The sequence below is a fragment of the Cervus elaphus genome, chromosome 23 (genome assembly GCF_910594005.1).
Source record: "Cervus elaphus chromosome 23, mCerEla1.1, whole genome shotgun sequence".
Lineage (NCBI taxonomy): Eukaryota > Metazoa > Chordata > Mammalia > Artiodactyla > Cervidae > Cervus > Cervus elaphus.
Window position 1 is genome coordinate 43,491,227 of NC_057837.1, and position 23,936 is coordinate 43,515,162.

Sequence of the window (23,936 nt, forward strand, 5' to 3'; positions counted from 1 at the left end):
ATGGTGTCCTAAAGCTATTAATAGTTAACCTCCAATAAGGACTTTGCTAAATGTCTGGTTTTGGTATCCTCTTTAGGATTTCACCACTGTTAAGATCTGTAAAGCAAAATAATTTCGCTGGTGGGAAATGTGAAAAAGGAAATATATGTTCTTTTGAGGTTTTAATTATTTATTAAGGGATAGAATTTTGAAAACTCCTTATTAAACACTTTTGTATGTGTGTGTTTTTACTGTAAGGTAGTTGTTTCAACTGATGTTTGATTGAGATTGGCTTCATAATAGAAAAATAAAAAAGATTACTGTGTAGAGTTTCTTGTGCAAGTAATGATTAATAATTGTTCAGCACGTCTCATCATTATTTGATACTTAAAGTTATATTGATTTAAAAAATTAAACAAGTTAACTGATTTCAATTCTCTTCTTACTCTATGGGCACTGGTTTAGTCATGCTCCTCCTACAACATATCAGCTAACATTGGATCTTGCAGCTGGGTGTTACCTTCCTGTTATTTATAACTGTGAGTTAAGAAGAAAAAAAAATCAGTCTGCTTACTCAGAGGAGAAACAGGCAATGGATTCCAAAAGGCAAATGAAGCTTAATGATGGCCACTTCATTCCTGTCCTGGGATTTGGAACCTATGCACCTCAGAGGTAAGAGTAAGGGTTTGGGGTTTGAGATATAAAAATCATGGATATAACATGAGTGAAAGGAATGTGGTGTCTCAAGTCTTGAGTCCCCATGTGACACTAGGAGGGTCATTTGGTTCATTAACCAGGCTAGAACCATGGCCTATAACAGAGGAGAGAGCATCCAGTCTCCACTCTGCATCAAAGTCTGAGGCTGTGCTCACCTGCAGATTACTCTGGGTTCCCCTCCAGTTTCCATCTCTTTCCCAGTTTGGCAGAAGAGGTGAGACTTGGTGATCAAGATCACTGACTGTCAGCTGCTTTGCTTTGAGGGGGGTTGCAATGGTGGAGTTTCTCTGTATGTTTCATGAGTTCCAGAACACTTTCCTTCTGCCAAAAAGACATGATCCAGAGAAACATTTGAGGTGGAAGTTCCTGAAGATAAGGGGACTGAAAAATAATGCGAGAGAATTGCTTTTCTACTGTGGGATACCTGCTCAGTGCCAGGGCAGAAACACTCCAGCTACGTTTTCCCCTGTACTTCTCTTTCTGCTTGGAAACTTCTTCTGATGGGTATTATAGTATCATTTGAGTGGGGAGGAGGATATAACTGAGGGGATATCACTGAAGAGATAAACTACAGTCTTACAAGCCAGGTTTTGCAATGTATTCTTGGGTTTCATTGTGTGTTTCTATTAAAGTATAGTCTGAAGTGCTTGGGCATAAGTGGGGCTAGTGGACAAGTCTAGACGGGAAGGCAGAAAGTTGGCTGTCTTGTCTTTAGAGCATGTAATTGTCACAAAGGACTGGTCCTTAAACTATGAGTCTCAGTTTTTTTCATCTATAAAACAGATAGAAATATCCAGAGACATTTTGGAAACAAAAGACAGGACTTTGTAGTACTCAGGAGGTGAGGGCAGGGAAGGGTCCAGGCTGTCAATGAAATTCCCTGGTTCATGGCTCAGTACATCCCCAAATGTCCGAGCATTTAAGAAAAACCAGGAGCAGACACAACAGAGGGAAGTTAGACCAAATATCTGTCTCCTTGGAATAGGACAGATTCTGAATCACATAACAAGAAATGGAGGACTTGTACTGGAGAAGGATTCCAAGTGGGTCGCAGCCGCATCCGCACCCCACGGAGGTAGGGGAGACAGTCCCAGTCCACATCCCGGGAAAGAACGCAGGTGCCGAGAAAGGTCCCCTTCCCGGGAGCGAGATCGGAGAAGAAGCTGCTCTCGCTCCCCACACAGAAGGCGTTCCAGGTCCCCAAGACGACATAGATCCACATCTCCTTCCCCTTCTCCACTGAAAGAAAGAAGAGATGAGGAAAAGAACGAAACAAAAGAAACAAAGATTCTTATTAATATATGGCAAAAACCACTACAATGTTGTAAAATGATTAGCCTCCAAATAATATAAATAAATGAAAAAGAGAGAGAGAGGAGAGAGAGAGAGACAAAGACCAAAGACCGTCAGATAACTGAGGAAGACTTAGAGGGCAAAACAGAGGAAGAAATAGAAATGATGAAGTTAATGGGATTTGCCTCCTTTGACTCCACAGAAGGGAAAAAGGTGGATGGCTCTGTAAATGCCTATGCCATAAATGTGTCTCAGAAGAGAAAGTATAGGCAGTACATGAATTGAAAAGGTGGATTCAACAGACCTTTGGATTTCATTGCATGAGCTCAAGTGTTGAAGAATAATGTATTTTCCCTCATCTTGGTCAGAACAGTTGATTTTTGTATTTAATATGCATCAAAAACAGGATCACAGTCCTTCCTCCTTGTAAAGTAAGAAAATTTTATTTATGATGTGTGTAGTTCACTTACCCTGCCTCAAAAAAGGAGAAGTTAAATATTGCATTTTTTTCCTTTAGGAAATATTGTTCGGGGCAGTCATCAACCCCATTTTTTTGTCCTTATTCCTATGGAAACTGTATATGTTTTTCTCTTGGATGCTCTTTATGACTTTTTAAAATACATAAAAGTAATTTGGAAGTAGGTTTCACAAATAAAGCAAATTTCTAAAAAAAAAAAAAAAAAAAAAAGAAAGGGAACATTTATTCAGCATTATAAACAAAATAATCCTGCTGTTTGTAACCACACAGATGAACTGGGAGACCATTAAGCTAAGTGAAATAAGCCAGAAATAGAGACAAATACTACATAATATCTTTATAGGTGGATTCTCTAAAAGTGGAACTTGTAGAAGCAGAGAATAGAGAAATGGTGACCAGAAGCTGGTGTCCATGCTGGGAAAAATGGAAAGATGTTGGTCAATGGTATGGACCTTCAGTTATAGGATGAATAAGCCTGAGCAACTGATGACTATAGCACAGTGACTATAGTTAAAGATAATGTGCTATAACTTGAGGTTTTGTTAGATTAGATTTTAAGTCTTCTTACAAACAACCTTAATAGTTAGCTATGGGAGGTGATGGAGCTGTTACCTAGCTCGATTGTGGTGATTATTAACTATGGATTCTTATATGAGAACATCACTTTGTACACCTTGAATGGATATAGTTTTATTTGGTATATTCTGTGTAGTTTCACTGGTAGACAGAGGTCTCAAGTGCTTTCACTTGGTTTCTTGCTGTTTTTACCATAAATGCTACCCATGACTACAACTTAAGCTGAGTCTTTTGGCTTCTAACAGCAAATCACTGGATCTGGAGGTGTTCTTGGGTCCTCTGAGGTCAGTAATCAACCACTGGTTGCCTAGGGTTGAAGGATTCCTGGGTGTCCATGGAATAACTCACCAGGAATGTTCAGGGAAACTATCACGGGTTCATCGCCACACATATAGAACTAACCAAAGGCACAAAGAAAAGTCGATCCTTGGGAAGATCAAGGCTTGTACCTTAGCAATCTCTTAATCATGTGGGTATTCAACATTTTCGTTTATGAAGACTGCTAAGAGTGAAGCTCAGGAAGTCACCCAATTCGCTATAGAGGTCGGGTTCTGCCATTATTGACTGTGCTCATGTGTACCAAAATGAAGAGCAATTTGGCCAGGCCATTGAAGCAAGATTGCGGATGGCACTGTGAAGAGAGAAGACATATTCTACACTTCAAAGGTGCTATGCATGTTGTGTGTGAACATGTATGCAAGTGATTGTGCCAAGGTGACAATTATATAATAGGATCATTTGTTTGGTGATCTATGCTTATTGGTAAATTCCTAAAGTATTAGAATTCCATGGTGGTTCAGTGGTTAAGACTTGGTGCTTTAATGCCATGAGCCCAGATTTGATCCTTGGTCAGGGAAGTAATATCCCACAAGCCTCACAGTAAGGAAAAAAAAAATTACCTGAAATATTATTAATAAAACTTCCATTCTTTAATCTCTACAGCTTTGGTTAACTTCCCTTCAACAAGAGTTGGTCCGACCAGCCTTGTAAAAGTCACTGAAAACTCTTCAACTGGACTATGTCAATCTCTACATTATTCATTTTCCACTGGCTGTGAAGATTGGAAATATGTGTGATCGCATCAATTTTATTTCTTGCGCATCAACTTGCATGGATGGTTAAATTAAGATTTTTCTTAGTAGGTCAAAGGGGCGATTACACTAGAGTAGAATCTCCCAAACAATAATTTGTGATCATCTTTTTACTGAGTTTCTTTGAAACTCTTATATGCCTCCCAGAGAAAGGAGTTAATAATCTGAGAGTCTCTGCCAGAAAAACGTGAGGAAGTAGAAGCAGGCCAGTTCTGCACACAGTCCTGAATATGACTCCTGGATCTCTGGAAATTTCATGAACCAAGAGTTTTGTGCAGCCATGGTAAGCATGACACTGCCTTATATTGAACATGATGAGTTTATCTTGACTTTCACACTTTCAATTTGAGCATATTTGGTGGTGCTACTTTGGATGCATCTAAACTTTGTTCCTTTATAAGGACTTGGGAGAGATTGCCTCCTCTCTTGCCTGACTGCATGATGAGGTTTGTAGATGGCACTTAGCTGTTAAGAATGGTTTACTGATAACTCTTGATTTCAAGTTTCAAAAAGCAGCTCCAACCATCTGATGCACGATAGCTTAGTGGACTATGTAGATGACAAGTCATAGCCACAGACAGCTTGGGGATTCGCAGTACTCATCAGAAATATCTCCTAATTTCTACTGATTTCTATTCCTTATCAGGATGTTGCTCATGGTTTGCTTATTTTTTACTGAAAATTTTCCACTGGTGGCAAATATGACCTTGGGGCAGCTCAAGGTTCATGGCCATGACCATTTGAGACCCTTGATCTTCCACAATGGTCTCAAAGACCATTGATCTTTGAGACCTTGATCTTCCACATTCTGTACCAACTTAAGGAGAGTCTTTCTGGTTCATGTGCCTGCCCTAGGGCGTCTGATGCTCAGAGGGAAAAGGAAATCCGATTATCTAGTCCAGGTCAAGTTTGAAATTTTTATTCTGGAAATAAAGCCATGTAACTTACTGCCATTCTCAGATCAGAGATATTTCAAAAGAGGGAAGACAAGAACAGACAAAATTAACAGAAGTCACTTGAAGTCCTTTTTAGGACCTAGAAAAATTGTACTTATTACAACACGTATTGAGTATAAAAAAGTAGAATAAGCCTCCCTCCTAAAGACCTTGCTTACATCTCCATATGCAATCACTTTGCAAATATTAGTATCTAGAAAGTTGTAAACCGACCTCATGTAGGTTTAACCCCTGGTGCCTGGAAGCCTTGCTAAATGTGGAGAAATTATTTTGTGACATGTTTAAAATGACTGCTTCTATTCCAGCCAAGGGAAGAATTATTTCCAAAAGATGAAAATGGAAAACCAATAGCTGACTCAGTGGATCTCTGACACACATGGGAGGTGAGTTCCAAGAGTAGAGAGTCAGAGGAAGAGCCAGGAGAGAGGGAACCTCCATCAATTCTTCTGCCTGTGAGAATGGGCTGTGGGCCGTCAGACTCAGCAGTTCATGAACTCTAAGGGATATGATGCTGGGGTTTTGGGGAGGAAACCATTGCTGAAATGTTCACAGAGAGGAACAGAGGAGGAGAATCTGGGACAGTGAGGCAGATATTTATTTCCTTCCATGTGATATGTGTTCTCCAGGGTTTTCCAAGGAGGAGATGGCAATTCTTCTTTTTGTGTCATGCCATTCTTCCCCTCTTTCCTTCTTGATAATCAATGCTAATTCTTGCTGCATGACACTTTTTACAGATTTTTTTCCAGCTTTTATTCTTGTTCTATTGCCCATTCCGAGTGACTGCTCACCACCCTTCCCTCCCAGGCCCTGAAGAAGTATAAGGACGCAGTGCTGACAAAGTCTATCGGGGTGTCCAACTTCAACCACAAGCAGCTGGAGAAGATCCTGAACAAGCCAGGGCTCAAGTACAAGTCCGTCTGCAACCAGGTGAGCAGCTTAGCTCCTCTCCCTCCTGCTCTTCACAACCTCCTTCTGCCCTGGAGCCTGATGTCTGTCTGTCCTCTCCTCCTGTTCATCCGACCTTTGTGGGTCAAAGGATTCTAGAGAGCAGAGCCTCTGTCTGGACTTTGTGAAAGAAATCCATAACGATATCTCTGATAAAGCCTGGGTGGATAGGTGTGGAGGGCTTCCTGGTAAATTGTGGGTAGAATCCAGAACTAGAGGAAAGAGGCATTTCCCTGAGATGGAAGGATGACCAGATGGAGGGTGAAAGTGACTTGGAGCAAACTGCAAGCATGAAGGAAGACCATGAAAACCTGGAATTGATTCATATTGAGGTTTGACAGAAACCAGCAAAATTCTGTAAAGCAATCATTCTTCAGCAAAAAATAAATTAATTAAAAAAAAACCTGGAATGGGAAGTAATAAAGAGACAAATCAGCTGAGATGCGTGTTAAGCATTCGTGTGGGGTTCTGTTGGCTGAATCCAAAATCTTGGTGTCTCAGCATTTATGAATCTCAACTGGGAGCACAGAAGAGAAAAATGTGCTGGAGATGATGGAAATCATCCAGGTTAGAGGGTTAATTTAAAGGCTCATGGTGATGCTAACATTACATGAAATATTTACTCAGAAACATTTACTCAAATGTAGAGCCTATCTTTTGATTATTCAGTCTTAGACTGGTTTTCCCATCCATGTCTATCATAAAATTAACTGTATAGACACAATTTTCTCTATTTCTCTCTTGGTGTTGATATTAACAGCTTACATCTTTTTCTGTTACATTAATGATACCTTTCCATATAATCTGACACTCTTCTCTGTTGACATTCTTCAGGTGGAATGTCACCCTTATCTCAACCAAAGGAAACTGTTAGATTTCTGCAAGTCACATGATATTGTTCTTGTTGCCTATGCTGCTCTGGGATCCCAATGACTAAAAGAATGGCATTGAACCCTAATGAAGACAACAAGGAGTTTATTTAGATAAAATAATTTAAATCATATATTATTCAGATAACTGATAGGCACAGGGGATGGCGGGGAGGGATGGAATGAATCCTTCTCTTTTATCTTCCCATCACCCAGCCAATTTTTCTATGTTGTATTAGAGTGTTGACCCATCAATAACAAATGTCTGCATTAAAATCCATACATAATCCCCCAGTTGAGACCAGAGACACAAGCTTATATCATGATTTACTTACTTATTAAACAATGAATATGTTTCTAAAAATAGATGTCTAAACCTCACATATCTTTTATCTAAAATTGGGATAATAATATGTAACTATCATGAAAAAAAATTCAATATGAACCATTTTTGTAACATCTATAGAAAATTGCATAATATAAAGAATGATGAAATGAATAGTTCTATATTTTGAACTATTCAACTTGTATCAATATCTGTGAAAAGTGACAATTAAATAAAAACATTTCCCAGTCTTTTTCCATCACTATTTCTTTTCATGCCATTGTACAAACTTTAGAGCCATGAATAGAGAAAAACAGCAAATGAGAATTAAAAAAGAAAAAAAAAATACACGAGTCTGGCACTTCTGGTCTCACTCAAACATGCATTCAAATGACTTGCAGAACTTTGTAAAAACAGATTGGGAGGTGCCACAGTTGAGGTTCTGATTCAGTGTGTCTACATTTAAGCTGGGAATTTGTATTTCTAATAAGATCCCTGGTAATGCTGATGATCTTGGTGCATGGACCGCACTTTGAGAAGCACTGGTATAGAGTGGACATACTTGGTCTGTTTGGTAAAACTACTCACAAACTGAGTACTTAGTCTCAGCTCCTCAGCATTTCTGAATTTCCTTCCAGGGTGAACCTGGCACCTGCCCGTTCTCTTGGAGGACCTGGTTCTTTGTGCCATTGCCAATAAGCACAAGCAAACCCCAGCTCTGGTTGCCCTTCGTTACCAGATACAACGTGGGGTTGTGGTTCTGGCCAAGAGTTACAACAAGAAGCGGATCAAAGAGAACATGCAGGTGATGAGTGTGGCTGTGGGCAGAGGGCTCCTAAGGAATATCCTTCACGAGAGTCATTCTTTGTCTGTCTCTCAAGACTTTCCTTGAATCAAGACAAGTTACCTGTTCTTCTCCGTGCATGAATGTGTTGTGTGTGTTCCTGGTGATTTTCTCCTCCTGATGTGGCAACAGGAGAGGCGGCATGGCTGGAGAGGGTTCAGGTTGGACAGAAAATAGATATTTTAGTTTCAGAGTTATGTCAGCCATTTATTCTGTCATCTCATGCAAATGACATCTTATTTTCTTTGTTCTCAGTTGATGAAATTGCATTATGTGATTTTTTTAGACCATTTGAACTGCTCAAACAAAATCAGATTGAGTGCCTGAGAAAAATTGAAATTTATTTCTCACAGTTTTGAAGCTGGAGATCTGAGTCAGGATTCCTGTGTGGTCGGGTGAGGGCCCTCATCCAGGTCACAGGCTTCTCTTTGCATCTTAATATCATGGAGGGGGCAACAGAACTCTCCCGAGTCTCTTATATGAATATACTATTTTAAAATCTCATTTGTGAGAACTCTACTATCATGACCTTTAAAAGGCTCCATTTCTAACACCATCAACTTGTAAATTTGGGGGCACAAAAATTATGGCAGCAATCTTTAACCCCCAAGCCATTGTGGTTTTATTTTGCATTTCCCTGAATATTATAGGGTTTCATCTTTATACATTTAATCTTCTTGAGTTTCTCTCTTTGCAAAGCTCCTCTTCAAGTCTTTGTCCACTTTAGCTAGGTTGTTTCACTCTTGATTTATTTGTAGGAGACTGTTACTGTACCCTTAGTCACGCCTATACAGGACACTCTCCCCACTTTCAGGATTTAATGCAGAGATCATTTCTGTGTCTCTTGATTCTGTGTTTTGACAATCAGCCTGAACTCAGCTCAGTTGCTGTCCTCTTAGCTCATCTCACTCATGCATTTGCAGCTCAGTGCAGAGCAGCTCAGCAGTTCTGCTTTAGCAGGTGGATATGACACTTGTCCAGAGAAAGCAATGGCACCCCACTCCAGTACTCTTGCATGGAAAATCCCATGGGCGGAGGAGCCTGGTGGGCTGCAGTCCATGGGGTCACTAAGAGTCAGACATGACTGAGCGACTTCACTTTCATTTTTCACTTTCATGCATTGGAGAATGAAATGGCAACCCACTCCAGTGTTCTTGCCTGGAGAATCCCAGGGATGGGGGAGCCTGGTGGGCTGCCATCTGTGGGGTTGCACAGAGTTGGACATGACTGAAGCGTCTTAGCAGCAGCAGTAGCAGCAGCATGACTCTTGTCAGAGGAGCCTGCACGCTTCTCCATGTAGGTTTACATATATATTTGGCTAGACTGTGGTCAACTAACCTGGTTATCACATCAGCATAGTACTATGATCCATAGTCAGTGAATGAAAAAAAAGTATTCCTCATTTCTATACTCAGAATTGTCATCAATTCTGACAAATTTCACTGCTGAATGCAGTTACATGTTCATCTAAATCAGGGTCAAGTGTATGGTCCCCTAAAAAATTGTTTCTGTGTTTCCATTCAAATTTGGCCCTGCAATATACCTAGAACTGGTTTTCCAATATAATATATAAATGGTTACATATATGTTTGTTTATTTAAATGGAAATCTAAGACAGCAAGGATATCAAATCAATCTCTCCTAAAGGAAATCAACCTTGAATATTCATTGGAAGGACGGATGTTGAAGCTGAAGCTCTAATACTTTGGCCACCTGATGCGAAGAGCTGAGTTATTTGAAAAGACCCTGATGCTGGGAAAGATTGAGGGCAGGAGGAAAAGGGGGAGATAGAGGATGAGATAGTTGGATGGCATCACCAATTCAATGGACATGAGTTTGAGCAAACTCTGTGAGTTGGTGATGAACAGGGAAGCCTCCTTGCCACAGTCCACTGTGTCATAAAGAATTGGATATGACTTAGGAACTGAATAAAAAAAAAAAGTCCATATTTTCCACAGATTTTCATTGTCAACTCTGTCATATATAGAGAACCTATAAGTACATTTTTGGCCTCTTTCTACTATTTAACTATTCGGTTTTCTGTACTGTGTTATTAAATTATAAAATAAGTCTGATTTTCAGATGGTAAATTCTTCTTTAAGAATGTCTTGGCTGCTTTTTATTAGTTCTTTTATTTAAAATTTGGTATCACCTTACTGACTTCTACAAGAGAATATGTATGCCAGTCTTTGATTGATGTTGCACTGAAATACTAGATCACTTCGGAGAAAACAAATTTCTTTACTGAGAAACTGAGCTAACCATTTCATGATTACAATGTGAATTTTTAACATTTTAGGTGTTCTTTAATGCTTAAACTCTTCATAACTTTATCTACAAAGGCATTTACATAAAGTTTCTTTTAGATTTATTCATAGATAATGAGTAAGTTTGATATCAGGTTCTTGGATAGGCTTTTGCAGGGAAGCCTCCTACCCACGTGGCTTCAGTTCAATACTGTCACACTTAGGGTGTGTTGAGGAGAGTAAAGTGGTCTAATGTTTGTTCAGGTGCAGATGTCGAGTCAGGAGTGTCCAAAGACAAAAGGGCATTTTAGTACATTTGTTTTCTGTGTGAATTGATTCATTTAGGAAGATAAGGGACTGATGCACTGTAATGTTTGTGAGGCAGAGAGAGAAGGAGAAGGTGTGGCAAGGAGAGGTGAGAACTCAACAGAGGGTCCCAGGCTTGTTCACCTGGAAGCTGAGGACAGACATAGCTTTCCATCCCCTCTTCTGTCCCCATGCAGCTGGAAAGTCCTCCAGTCCCCAGGGGGAGGCTGTCTTCTTGGGGGAGAGGTAAATGTGATTCTTCTTTCCTTCCAGGTGTTTGACTTTGAACTGACTCCAGAAGACATGAAAGCAATTGATGGCATCAATAGAAATATAAGATATTATGAATTTCTACCATAAGTGACTTGTAGATGTTTCACACACATGTTTTTTTTTTTTTTTTTTCCTTTAGCAGGCAGAACAACAGGGCAACTAAGCTTTTTAAAAGCTTGAGTCTAGGAAGACAGTCCTGATTCTAGCATAGGAGCCAACCAGAGTCTTCTGCAGACCTCAAACCAGAGGTTTCCTCCTGGTCTCTGTCTCTGACCAACAGAAATGATTGGGACCTCGGACAGCCCTTCAGTAAAATCCTCAGAGTTGACATCGTGGTGATTTCACTACTTTGTGCCCTAATCCCTGTGCCTGGTGCACCTCCTCTCAGGGCCGAGGGACCCAGTAAACACAGGGCACAGTGCCAGCAGCCCACTATTCTTACAGGGACCTGCAAACATGTTTAATTCTTCTTACATCAGGATAAAATGGTTATATTAATAAAAACTGTAAAATAATGAATCCTTTCTGGATTACATTCATGTTTTGTTGTTCTTGTTTAGTTGCTTAATTGTGTCCAACTCTTGGGACCTACAGACTGCAGCCTGCTAGGCTCCAGGGTCCATGGGATTTCCCAGGCAGGAATACTGGAGTGAGTTGCCATTTTCTTCTCCAAGTTATCTTGCCAATCACTGAACCCATGTCTCCTACTTGGCTGGTGGATCCTTTACACTGACCACCTGGGAAGCCCCCATTCATGTTATTCCTAGCACAATGATAAAACATCTTGTTGATACTTTTTTATGAAGGAAGGTCCCACAAAGGCCAACCTGCAACAGTTTTGAGAAATCACACGGGCCTGCTTCCACCCCATCTCCTAAGGGTCTGGTGGATTTTCTCCCTTATGGGCATTTCTTCTCCAAGACACAATCCATTTCTTTCAAATTAATCTCTTCATTGATCTTTTTTCCCTATTACAATTCCCATATCCTCATCCTTGTTATCTCACAAAGCTGAATCACCAGTAGATCATGAACTTAACTGACCCTCCAGTGAGTGACTGCTGTGTCCTTAGCAGGACACACCCAGGTAAGATCATCTGGATCTCTCTGGTTTCTTGAGTCAAGACTCACTGCAATTTAACCTTTGTCCAGCAGAAGTCCATCCCCTGGGGAGCCCCCATTTGTTTGACTTTGACTTAGTCACTAACATAGAATTCCAGCTGCCTCATTACTGCAGGAGAATGTCAGGATTTAAGAGACAGAAGGGAAATTTGGAAGGGGGTTTAGAGAGGAGGGAATGCAGATTATTGGTAGAGCAAAAATTTTGTTTGAAGGGAAAAATCTCAAAACTCTCCCTATTGTTTGTAAAACTATATTACAATTCTGATAAAATGTATGATAAATGAAAAAAAGGTGGAAACTTACTTTTCTGTCCTTAAAGACTTTACATATAATTCTATCTTCTGCTTCATTAGGCTGTGAATGCCTAGACTTATTCCTCTTTGTGGGCTCAGGTCACAGCATAGCTTCTGGCATTTGGAATTACTCAGAATGCACTCTGTAATGAATTGAATTGAAAAGGGCAAGTTTAGAAAGAGAAGTAGAAACATGGAAAAAAAAGAAAACAATAGTTATACTAATTACTGAGTAACCAATGTTTTAATACATCATAAATTAAGAAAATATCAATGCCAATTTGTGCTGTATGCTTATTCAGGTGACTGTGATATCTCTTCAATAGATTAGAATTTCCTTAATGGAGACAGTCTGTAATTTTGGGAGTGCTCAGCATCTGCTTATCCATGGATGTGCGAAAAAGAGCAGCTAATTTCTTCGCTATCATCCTTCTCATCATCTAGGGACAGAAGTTCCATGAAGGGGCTGAAATGATCTCCAGAGTCAGCCCCAGGCCTTGTGCCTTCTTAAAATTGTAACCTGAGTCAAATTACCTGTCACTGTGGAGTGACGATTACATGTGAATGTTGGGACTGGACATGCAGGTGCCATGTACACATGGAGCAGACACCTGATGTGTGTTTGTTGGGGGAGAAGGAGGGATGTGTTTGTAGATTTTGAATTTTAGCCCATCCTGACTGCACTCACAGAGTTAATGCTCTCTATGACAACATGACAGAATTAATAAACAAATCCTCCTCCTTCTCTTTCAGTGGTGTCAGTCACCCTGAATATCCATTTCTTGAAGAATATTGAATCTTGGGTCTAACTGTGGTTCTTCAAAAATTTTTGCTTCTGGGGCTGTGAAGAGGATTTTTGTAAGTGCCGAAGGTGCTTGAATTAAGGGTCTGAACTTTTGAAAGTGCCTTTCCTTGTGAAAAAATAAACAGTTTATGAAACAATTAAATCTTCAAAGTAAGAATACTCTTTTTTCTGCCAATTAAAAAAATTACAGGAAATTTGGAAAGTAAAAGAGAAATGATAGAAAATAAAGATAAGCTGTAATTCACCATTGCATAATACTTTGGTACATTTTCTTTATAGAATCCTATACAAATCTGTGTGCATGATTATTTACAAAGACAAATAATCTTCAATCTACAGGTTGTATACTTTTCAACTGAGCATAATCATCTTGGTAAGCTAAAATTAAAAGATGTTTACTCCTTGGAAGGAAAGTAATGACCAACCTAGTCAGCATATTAAAAAGCAGAGACATTACTTTGTCAACAAAGGTCCATCTAGTCAAGGCTATGGTTTTCCCAGTAGTCATGTATGGATGTCAGAGTTGGACTATAAAGAAAGATGAGTGCAGAAGAATTGATGTTTTTGAACTGAGGTGTTGGAGAAGACTCTTGAGAGTCCCTTGGAGTGCAAGGAGACCCAACCAGTCCATCCTAAAAGAAATCAGCCCTGGGTGTTCATTGGAAGGACTGATGTTGAGGCTGAAACTCCAATATTTTAACCACCTGATGCAAAGTGCTGACTCATTTGCAAAGACCCTGATGTTGGGAAAGATTGAGGGCAGGAGGAGAAGGGGATGACAGAGGATGAGAAGGTTAGATGACATCACCAACACAGTGGACACGTGCTTGGGTAAACTCTGGGACTTGGTGATGGACGGGGAAGCCTGGCGTGCTGCAGTTCATGGGGTCACAATGAGTAGGACACGACTGAGTAACTGAACTGAACTGAACTGAAGCTCAAATATGATTTAAAAAATACAGTATTATATTTTGCTTACTGTAAAGCAGCACATCTGATTCATTTATTTAATTTTTCACTTGTCTGCCTATGCTTAGTATTTTGATAAGTACTTATATATTTTGCCATTCATTCATTGGTTGTCATTCACTCATTCATTCAGCAAAACTTTATTGAACATTCTTTAGTAAGACATTGTTTTATCAATAAATATTAACTAAATGAGAAATTCTTGAATTTATAGTCTAGTGAGGGATGAGACAGTGAATGACATCAGGAGAATTTAGCTGTTTGAAATGGGTAAGTGCCTGTTGAGAAAATTCTGCACAATCCCTCACATTTCTGTACATCTGTTAGGCAGAGACACCAACTACCCTACATCCCACACAACTTTTCATTTGTACAAGAAACAGCCTTGAAACATAGATACAGTGGCTCCTTGCATTTCTCTGGAACAGGAAACCTGAAGTCCAGGAAGGAAGAGTGTTCATGTAACATTTGAGGGCCAGAAAGTTGGCTGATGTGAGTAGAGTTAAGTGAGGGAAGAAGACAGGAGTTGAAGACAAGCCAGAGAGCCAGTGGGACCATGGGGTATGTGTCATGAAGATTTTTGAGAGGTCTTTACTCTGAGAGAAGTGGAGAATGATTTTTTTTTTTTCATTTATTTTTATTAGTTGGAGGCTAATTACTTTACAATATTGTAGTGGTTTTTGCCATACATTGACATGAATCAGCCATGGGTATACATGTGTGCCCCATCCTGAACCCCTCTCCCACCTCCCTCCCCATCCCATCCCTCAGGGTCATCCCAGTGCACCAGGCCTGAGCACTCTGTCTCATGCATCGAACCTGGACTAGTGATCTGTTTCACATATGATAATATACATGTTTCAATGCTGTTCTCTCAAATCATCCCACCCTCCCATTGTCCCACAGAGTCCAAAAGACTGTTCTTTACATCTGTGTCTCTTTTGTTGTCTCGTATGTAGAGTCATCACTAACATCTTTCTAAATTCCATATATAGGCGTTAGTATACTGTATTGGTGTTTTTCTTTCTGACTTACTTCACTCTGTATAATAGGCTCCAGTTTCATCCACCTCATTAGAAATGATTCAAATGCATCCTTTTTAAAGGCCGAGTAGTATTCCACTGTGTATACATACCACAGCTTTCTTATCCATTCATCAACTGATGGACATCTAGGTTGCTTCCATGTCCTGGCTATTTTAAACAGTGCTGCGATGAACATTGGGGTACATGTGTCTCTTCAATTCTGACTTCCTCGCTGTGTATGCCCAGCAGTGGGATTGCTGGCCATATGGCAGTTCTATTTCCAGTTTTTTAAGGAATCATCACACTGTTCTCCATGGTGGCTGTACTAGTTTGTATTCCCACCAACAGTGTAAGAGGGTTCCCTTTTCTCCACACCCTCTCCAACATTTATTGTTTGTAGACTTTTGGATAGCAGTCATTCTGACAGGCATGAGGCGGTATTTCATTGTGGTTTTGCTTTGCATTTCTCTGATAATGAGTGATGTTGAGCATCTTTTCATGTGTTTGTTAGCCATCTGTATGTCTTCTTTGGAGAAATGCCTGTTTAGTTCTTTGGCCCATTTTTTTGATTGGGTCACTTAGTTTTTTGGAATTGAGCTGCAGGAGTTGCTTGTGTATTTTTGAGATTAATTATTTGTCAGTTGTTTCATTTGCTATTATTTTCTCCCATTCTGAAGTCTGTCTTTTCACCTTGCTTATAGTTTCCTTTGTTGTGCAAAAGCTTTTAAGTTTCATTAGGTCCCATTTGTTTATTTTTGCTTTTGTTTCCATTACTCTGGGAGGTCATAGAGGATCCTGCTATGATTTATGTCAGAGAATGTTTTGCCTATATTTTCCTCTAGGAGTTTTATAGTTTCTGGTTTTATGTTAAGATCTTTAATCCATTTTGAATTTACTTTTGTGTACGGTGTTAGAAAGTGTTTTAGTTTCATTCTTTTTTTTTTTTTAGTTTCATTCTTTTACAAGTGGTTGACCAGCTTTCCCAGCACCACTAGTTAAAGAGATTGTCTTTTCTCCATTGTATATTCTTGCCTCCTTTGTCAAAGATAAGGTGTCCATAAGTGCATGGATTTATCTCTGGGCTTTCTATTTTGTTCCATGATCAATATTTCTGTCTTTGTGCCAGTACCATACTGTCTTGATGACTTTGGCTTTCTAGTAGAGCCTGGAGTCAGGCAGGTTTATTCCTCCAGTTCCATTCTTCTTTCTCAAGATTGCTTTGGCTATTCAAGGTTTTTGGTATTTCCATCCAAATCATGAAATTATTTGTTCTAGTTCTCTGAAAAATACCGTTGGTAGCTTGATAGGGATTGCACTGAATCTATAGATTGCTTTGGCTAGTATACTCATTTTCACTATATTGATTCTTCTGATCCATGAATATGGTACATTTCTACATCTATTTGTGCCATCTTTGATTTCTTTCATCAGTGTTTTATAGTTTTCTATAAATAGGTCTTTTGTTTCTATAGGTATATTTGTTTCTAAGTATTTTATTCTTTTCTTCGCAATGGTGAATAGAATTGCTTCCTTAATTTCTCTTTCTGTTTTCTCATTGTTAGTGTATAGGAATGCAAGGGATTTCTGTGTGTTAATTTTATATCCTGCAACTTTACTATATTTATTGATTAGCTCTAGTAATTGTTGATTTATTTTGTATTTCCATGAATCCTATAAGGTTTCACTTCACACATTTAATCTTGAGTTTCTGCTGTTGCAAAGTTCCTGGTCTAGACTGTGCTTATTTTTGCTAAGCTGTCTGTGTTTTGATTTCTGTGTAGGAGACCATTATTTGTACCCTTACAATAGCTGTACAGGAATATCTTCCCAGTTTCAGGATTTAATGCAGAGATCATTTCTGCATCTCTTGATTCTGTGGTTTGACAATCAGCTGGAACTCAGCTAAGCTGTTGTCCTCTAGGCTTGGTGCATTTGTGCATTTGCAGTTCAGAGGCTTACCAGGTGGATGTGACTCTTGTCAGAGGAGCCTTCACACTTCTTAGTATATTTTTCATATATATTTGGCTGTACTGTGACAACTATCTCAGCACAGCCTTATGATCCCAAGCCAGTCAGTTCAGTAATTCAGTTGGGTCTGACTCTGCAACCCCATGGACTGCAGCATGCCAGACTTCCCTATCCATCACCAACTCCTGGAGTTTACTCAAATTCATGTCCGTCGAGTTAGTGATGCCATCCAACCATGTCATCCTCTGTCATCCCCTTCTCCTCCTGCCTTCAATCTTTCTTAGCATCAGGGTCTTTTCCAATGAGTCAGGACTTCGCAAAAGGTGGCCAAAGTATTGAAATTTCAGCTTCAGGATCAGTCCTTCAAATGAATATTCAGGAATGATTTCCTTTATGATTGACTAGTTTGATCTCCTTACAGTTCAAGAGACTCTCAAGAGTCTTCTCCAATGTCACAGTTCAAAAGCATAAATTCTTTGGTGTTCAGCTTTCTTTATAGTCCAACTGTAACATCCATACATGACTAGAGGAAAAACCATAGCTTTGACTAGACAGACCTGTGTCAGAAAAGTGATGTCTCTGCTTTTTAAGAAGCTGTCTAGGTTTGTCATAGCTTTTCTTCCAAGGAGCAAGCATCTTTTAATTTCCCAATTACGATCCCAAGCTAGGGAGTGGGAAAAAGTCCTCTTCATGTCTAGGCTCAGAACTAACTCACCATTTCTTCTGGCAAATTTCACTGCCCAGTGCAAGTCAGGCCAAGTCAAGAGTCAACTACATGGTCCCATGAAAAGTTGTTTTTGTGTTTGCATTCAAATTTAGCTCTGAAATACATCTGGAACTGATTTTCTAATATGATATAAAATGATGACATATATATATATATATATATATATATATATATATATATATATATATATATATTTTTTTTTTTTTTAAATTTAAATGGAAATTTAAGTGACCACATTTTCCACAGATTTTCACTGCCAACTTTGTCATATATCAAATGTTCATAAATACATTTCTGGCCTCTCCCTTATATTTAACTATTCAGTTTTGTGTACTCTGTTACAAAAGTATAAAATACGTCTTGTTTTTCAGAATGGTATATTCCTCTTCTTTAAGGCCATCTGGACTGCTCTGGACTAGCTATTTCTTGTTTCAAACTTAGTATTACTTTACTGAATTCCACAAAATAATACGTACTTAAGTCTTTGGTTCATGTTGCACTGAAACCCTACATCACTTTGGAGAAAATGAATTTCTTGATAAAACTGAGCTTTCCGTTTCAAAATTATGATATGAATTTTTAATTACTTAGGTGTTCTCTAATGTCTTAAACACTTCACAACTTTCTCCACAAAGGCATTTACAAAAAGTTTTTTAGATTCAGTTGTAGGTAACGAGTAAGCTTGATATCAGATTTTTGAATAGGCTTTCATGGAGGAGCCTCCTTCTGACACTGCTTCAGCTGAATGCTGTTACTCTTAGGGTATGTTGGGAGAGTTAATCAGACTAATGTTAGCTCAGGTTCGGTATCGAGTCAGAAATGTCCAACAACCGTGCTTGGTAAAAGAAGATTTTAATTTGTTTGTTTTCTGTCTCAAGTGATTCATTTAGAAAGATAAGGGACTGATGCACTGTAACATTTATGAGATGGACAGAGAAGGAGAAGGTGTGGGAAAGAGAGGTGAGAACTCAGCAGAGGCTCCCAGGCTTCTTCACCTGGAAGCTGAGGACAGACACAGCTTCCCTGTCCCCTCTTCTTATCTCCATCCAGTGGGAAAGTCCTCTTGTCCCCAGGGGGAAGCCAGTTCTTGGGGGAGTTAGCCTGGTTCTTTCCTTTCTTCCAGGTGTTTGACTTTGAACTGAGTCCAGAGGACATGAAAGCAATTGATGGCCTCAACGGAAATAGAAGATACTATGAATTTCTACCGTAAGTGATTTGCAGATGTTTCACACATATGTTACTTTCTGTAGCAGGCAGTTCAGTAGGGGAACTAGGCTTTTTAAAGCTTAATTCTTGGAAGACAGTCCTGATTTTCAGCGTGGGAGTAAACCAGGGGCTTCCTGCAGACCTCACACCAGACTTTTCCTCTAGGGGTTCATCTCTGAACAACAGAAATGTGATTGGAGCCCAGAACAGCACATCAATAAAATCCTGAGATCACATCATAGTGAATTCACTACTTTGTGCCCCTGATCCCTATGCCTGGTGTGCTTCCTTTCAGGGCCAAGAGACTCAGGAAACAGATGGCACAGTGTCTGCAGCCCAGTATTCTTTCAGGGACTTGTGAACTTATTTCATCTTTAATTCTTTTTACATCAGGGAAAAATAATTATATTTTTAATAAGTATATAATAATGAATCCATCATGCATTACATTCATGTTTTGTTGTTTTTGTTTAATCTCTAAGTCCTGTATGACTCTCTACCCTCCCATGCTCTATAGCCCAGCAGGCTCCTCTGTTCTTGGGACTTCCCAGACAGTAATACTGGAGTGGATTGCCGTTTCCTTCTCCAACAGATCTTGCAACCTTAGGGATCGAACCCAGGTCTCCTGCTTGGTGGGTGGACCCTTAACCACTGAGCCACCTGGGAAGAAGGCATTCATATTATGTCTAACAAAATTATAAAATGTATTGTTGATATTTTTTATGAAGAATGGTCCCATGAAATCCAATGTGCATCTGTGCTACGAAGTCACAGGGGGCCTGCTTCCACCCTGTCCCCTAAGTGTCTGGTGGATTTTGCATTTTTCTCCAAAACATCATCCATTTCTTTCAAATTGGCCTCTTAATTGGCCTTTTCTCCCTGTTATAACTCCCACATCCTCATCCTTGTTATCTCACAAAGCTGAATTACCAGTAGATCATGAGCTTAACTGACCCTCCAGTGAGTGACTGCTGTGTCCTTAGCAGGACACACCCAGGTAAGATCATCTGGGTCTTCTGCTTTCTTGAGTAAAGACGCACACCTGTGTTGTATTTGTTCATCAGTGATCCATCCACTGCGGAGTCCCTACCTCCTGTACTTTGACTTAGTCTCTAGCATGGGATTCTAGCTGCCTAATTACTGCAGGAGAATGTCAAGACTGAAGAGACAGATGACTGATCAAACTGGGAGAAGTTGGAAGGGAGTTTAGAGAGAAGGGAATACAAACTATTGGCAAAATGAAGATTTTATGTCTAATGAAGGATCTCAAAACTGTCCCTATTGCTTGTAAAGCAGTATAATGCTTCTGAGAAAAGCCATGATTAAAGAAAAGTTGGAAGGTTATTTTTCTGTACTTAGGGGTGCTTAAGTATAATTCTATGTTCTTCTTCATTAGGCTGTGAATGCCTAGACTTACTCATCTTTGTGGGCTCGGGTCCACAGCACAGCTCCTGGCACTTGGAATTGCTCATGTACTTTATAATGAATTGAAAAGGACAAATTCAGAAAGAAAAATAAAAACATGGAAAAAAAGGAAAACAGCAGTAATACTAACTGCTGAGTAACAAGTGTTTTAATACAATATAAATTAAGAAAACAATAATCCCACTTTGAGCTGTACGATTATTCAGGTTCTTGTAGTAGCTCTCCAAGAAATGACAGGTTCCAGGCACTCTGCATTTTTGGAGCACTCATTTGCTTATCCATGGATGTATGAAAAAGGGCAGTTAATTTGTTCACTGTGCACCTTTTCATCATCTAGGGGCAGAAGTTTCACCTGTGTCTGAAATGATCGCTACAGTTACTGCCAGGTCTTGTGGTCTCATATAAATTGTAACCTGAGTCAAACTACCTGTCACTGTGAAGTGAATGTTACATGTGAATGTTGGGATTGGATGTGCAAGTGCAGTGTGCACATGGAGCAGACACCTGCGTGTGTGCTTGTCAGGGGAGAAGGAGGGATGTGTTTGTAGATTGAGAGTTTTAGCCCATCCTGACCACATCATAGAATAATGCTCTATGACAATATGACTGATTTAGTAAGTGAATCTTCCTCCTTCTCTTTCAATGGTGTTGGTCACCCTGAGTATCCATTCTCTGGAGAATATTGACTCTCAACTCTCACTGAGATTCTTCGAGAATTTCTTGTGTCTAGGGTGGTGAAGACTTTTGTACTTGGTGGAGGTACTTAAATGAAGTGTCTGAACTTTTGAAAGCTTGCCTTTCCTTTTTTAAAAATAAAATGTTTATGAAATAATAAAGACTTCAAGTAATAACTCTTGCTTCTGATCATTAAAATAATACCTCCAAATTATAGAAAATAGAAGGGACAGATAGAAAATAAACATCAGGTGTGTTTACCCATTTAAAATACTTACCTTTGGTATATTTACCCTGTGATTTTCCTAGACAAATATGTGCATTTGTTTACCTCCAAAGACAATTAAACTTCAATCCACAGGTTGTATATTTCTTTTGAAACTTAGCATAAGTATCTCGGTAAGCTAAAAGAATGATTTTAAAAAATTGGTGTTGTATTTTGCTTCCTGTAAAGCAGTACATTTTACTCATTTATGTAATTTCTTAATTGTCTGCCCATGCTTAGCATTTTGATGAATCCTTACATATTTTGAGTTCGTTCATTGGCCATTCAGCAAAACTTTATTGAACATTCTTTAGAAAGACATTGTTTCATCAAGAAATGTCAATAAGTGAAATAAATTCTTGAGTCGTTAGTCTCATGGAGGATGAGACTATGAATGGTAGCAGGAGAATTTAGGTGTTAGAAATGGGTATGTGTCTGTTGAGATAGTTCTGCATAACATCTCGCGTTTCTGTACATCTATTAGGCAGAGACACCAACTACCCTTCATCCCACACAAATTTTCATTTCTACAAAACAGCCTTGAAGATAGAGACAGTGGTTCCTGCGTTTCTCTGGAACAGAAAACGCTTTTGCCAGGAAGGAAGAGTGTTCATGCAACATTTAAGGGCCAGCAAGTTGGCTGATGTGGGTGGAGTTTAGTGAGGTGGGGAGACAGGAGCTGAAGACAAGTCAGACAGCTGGTGGGGCCTGGAGTCCTTGTCACATAGGCTTTTAAAGGACTTTACTGTGAGGGAAATGGAGAAGGATATTTCCAGAACACTGCTCCTCGGGCCACTCGCTGATAGCTGATGGCCACCCTGACCTGTCCAGACATCCTTCTGGTCTGGGCTGGCTCTGTACCCCATACTGCCCACTCTGCCCAGCATGGGTGGCCCTCGCCCTGGGGGGGAGTAAACTGGATCCAGAGGCACTGAGGGGGCATCTATGGGGCAGGGGGCACATGGGCTGCTCAGTAAACCGGCTGACTCCTTGACAACGTCCGACTGCCTCCTCAGCCTGTCGCAGGAACAGGAGTAGGTGCGTGTCTCAGGAGAGGAGTCAACTTCCTGGGTCTCTGGCGGGTCCACCCGAGTTCACAGCAGCTGTGGGGCTGCGACCTCCTGGGGTCGTCCCAGGGCTGCAGTGCCCAATGTGTGGTGTGTATGGGTCTCTCCAGGGAGGACCTCTGAGCCCCTGCCCATCCTCCTCATCTAGGGCCCTCCTGTGGGCTCAGTCCTCATATGACGGCTTCTCTTCCCTTCCCACCCAGCTCCATGGGGATGGTTCTTTACAGCCTTGGTGTGGAGGAGGCTTCCTGCTTGTGTCATGTGTTTTCAGGAGATGGGACCCCCTAATGTGCTTCTGGGGGAGCTGAGTTCAGTGTCCTCTTGCCCACCTGGAGCTCCTCCCCAGGACAGTGTGTGACACTCACTGTGCACTAAGTGTGGCTCCTGTGATTGGTCAGGAAGAGTCAGAGCCAATTTTTTTTCTTCCTTTCATGGATCAGGCTTCCCAGGTAGGGCAGTTGTAAAGAATCTGCCTGACAGTGCAGGAGATACGGGTTGCATCCCTGATCTAGGAAGATCCACTGGAAAAGGAAATGGCAGTCCACTCTGGTATTCTTGCCTGGAGACTACCATGCACAGAGAAACCTGTGGGGTCCATTGGGTCACAGTAGAGGTATCTTGACTTAGCGACTAAACAGTAACAAAAACAGTTTCATGGCTCATGTTTTTCTCTCTTTTTTTCCTCTCTCTCTCTTTTTTTAGCTTTGTTGTTTCACCTTTCTTTATTGTATGCTTTTTCTCTCTCTTCTGTGCATTCATGACTGGTTACTTGGACAAGTACAGCACACACACTATTCACAGATTTGTACCACATCCTGATTGTCCTTCACTAGCTGACGTGGCATGGCCTGGTCCTGGGTTCAGCCCAACAGGAAACTAAGGGAAATAGGTCATTTCTGAGTCAACAACTTACTTGGCTCATGAGTGGCCTTTTGATTCTGGGGTATTTATGATTATTTTTGAATGCCTTCAGTTCAGTTCATTCACTCAGTTGTGTCCGACTCTTTGCGACCCCATGAATCACAGCACACCAGGCCTCCTTGTCCATCACCAACTCTTGGAGTTTACTCAAACTCATGTCCATGGAGTCGATGATGCCATTTAGCCATCTCATCTTCTGTCATCCCCTTCTCCTCCTGTCCCCAATCCCTCCCAGCATCAGGGTCTTTTCCAATGAGTCAACTCTTCACACGAGGTGGCCAAAGTATTGGAGTTTCAGCTTCAGCATCAGTCCTTCCAATGAACACCCAGGACTGATCTCCTTTAGGATGGACTGGTTGGATCTCCTTGCAGACCAAGGGACTCTCAAGAGTCTTTTTCAACATCACAGTTTTAAAACATCAATTTTTCTGCACTCAGCTTTCTTCACAGTCCAACTCTCACATCCATACATGACTACTGGAAAAACCTTAGCCTTGACTAGACGGACCTTTGTTGGATGCCTTACTACCCCCCAAATCCACACCCAATTCTATCAGGGTTTTACATGGTC

General features: G+C 40.2%; 1 pseudogene; it reads left to right on the top strand.

Annotated features, from left to right (window-relative positions):
- The first annotated feature begins 571 nt into the window (after window positions 1–571).
- On the top strand, window positions 572–23,489 carry LOC122681081 (annotated as a pseudogene).
- The last annotated feature ends 447 nt before the right edge of the window (window positions 23,490–23,936 follow it).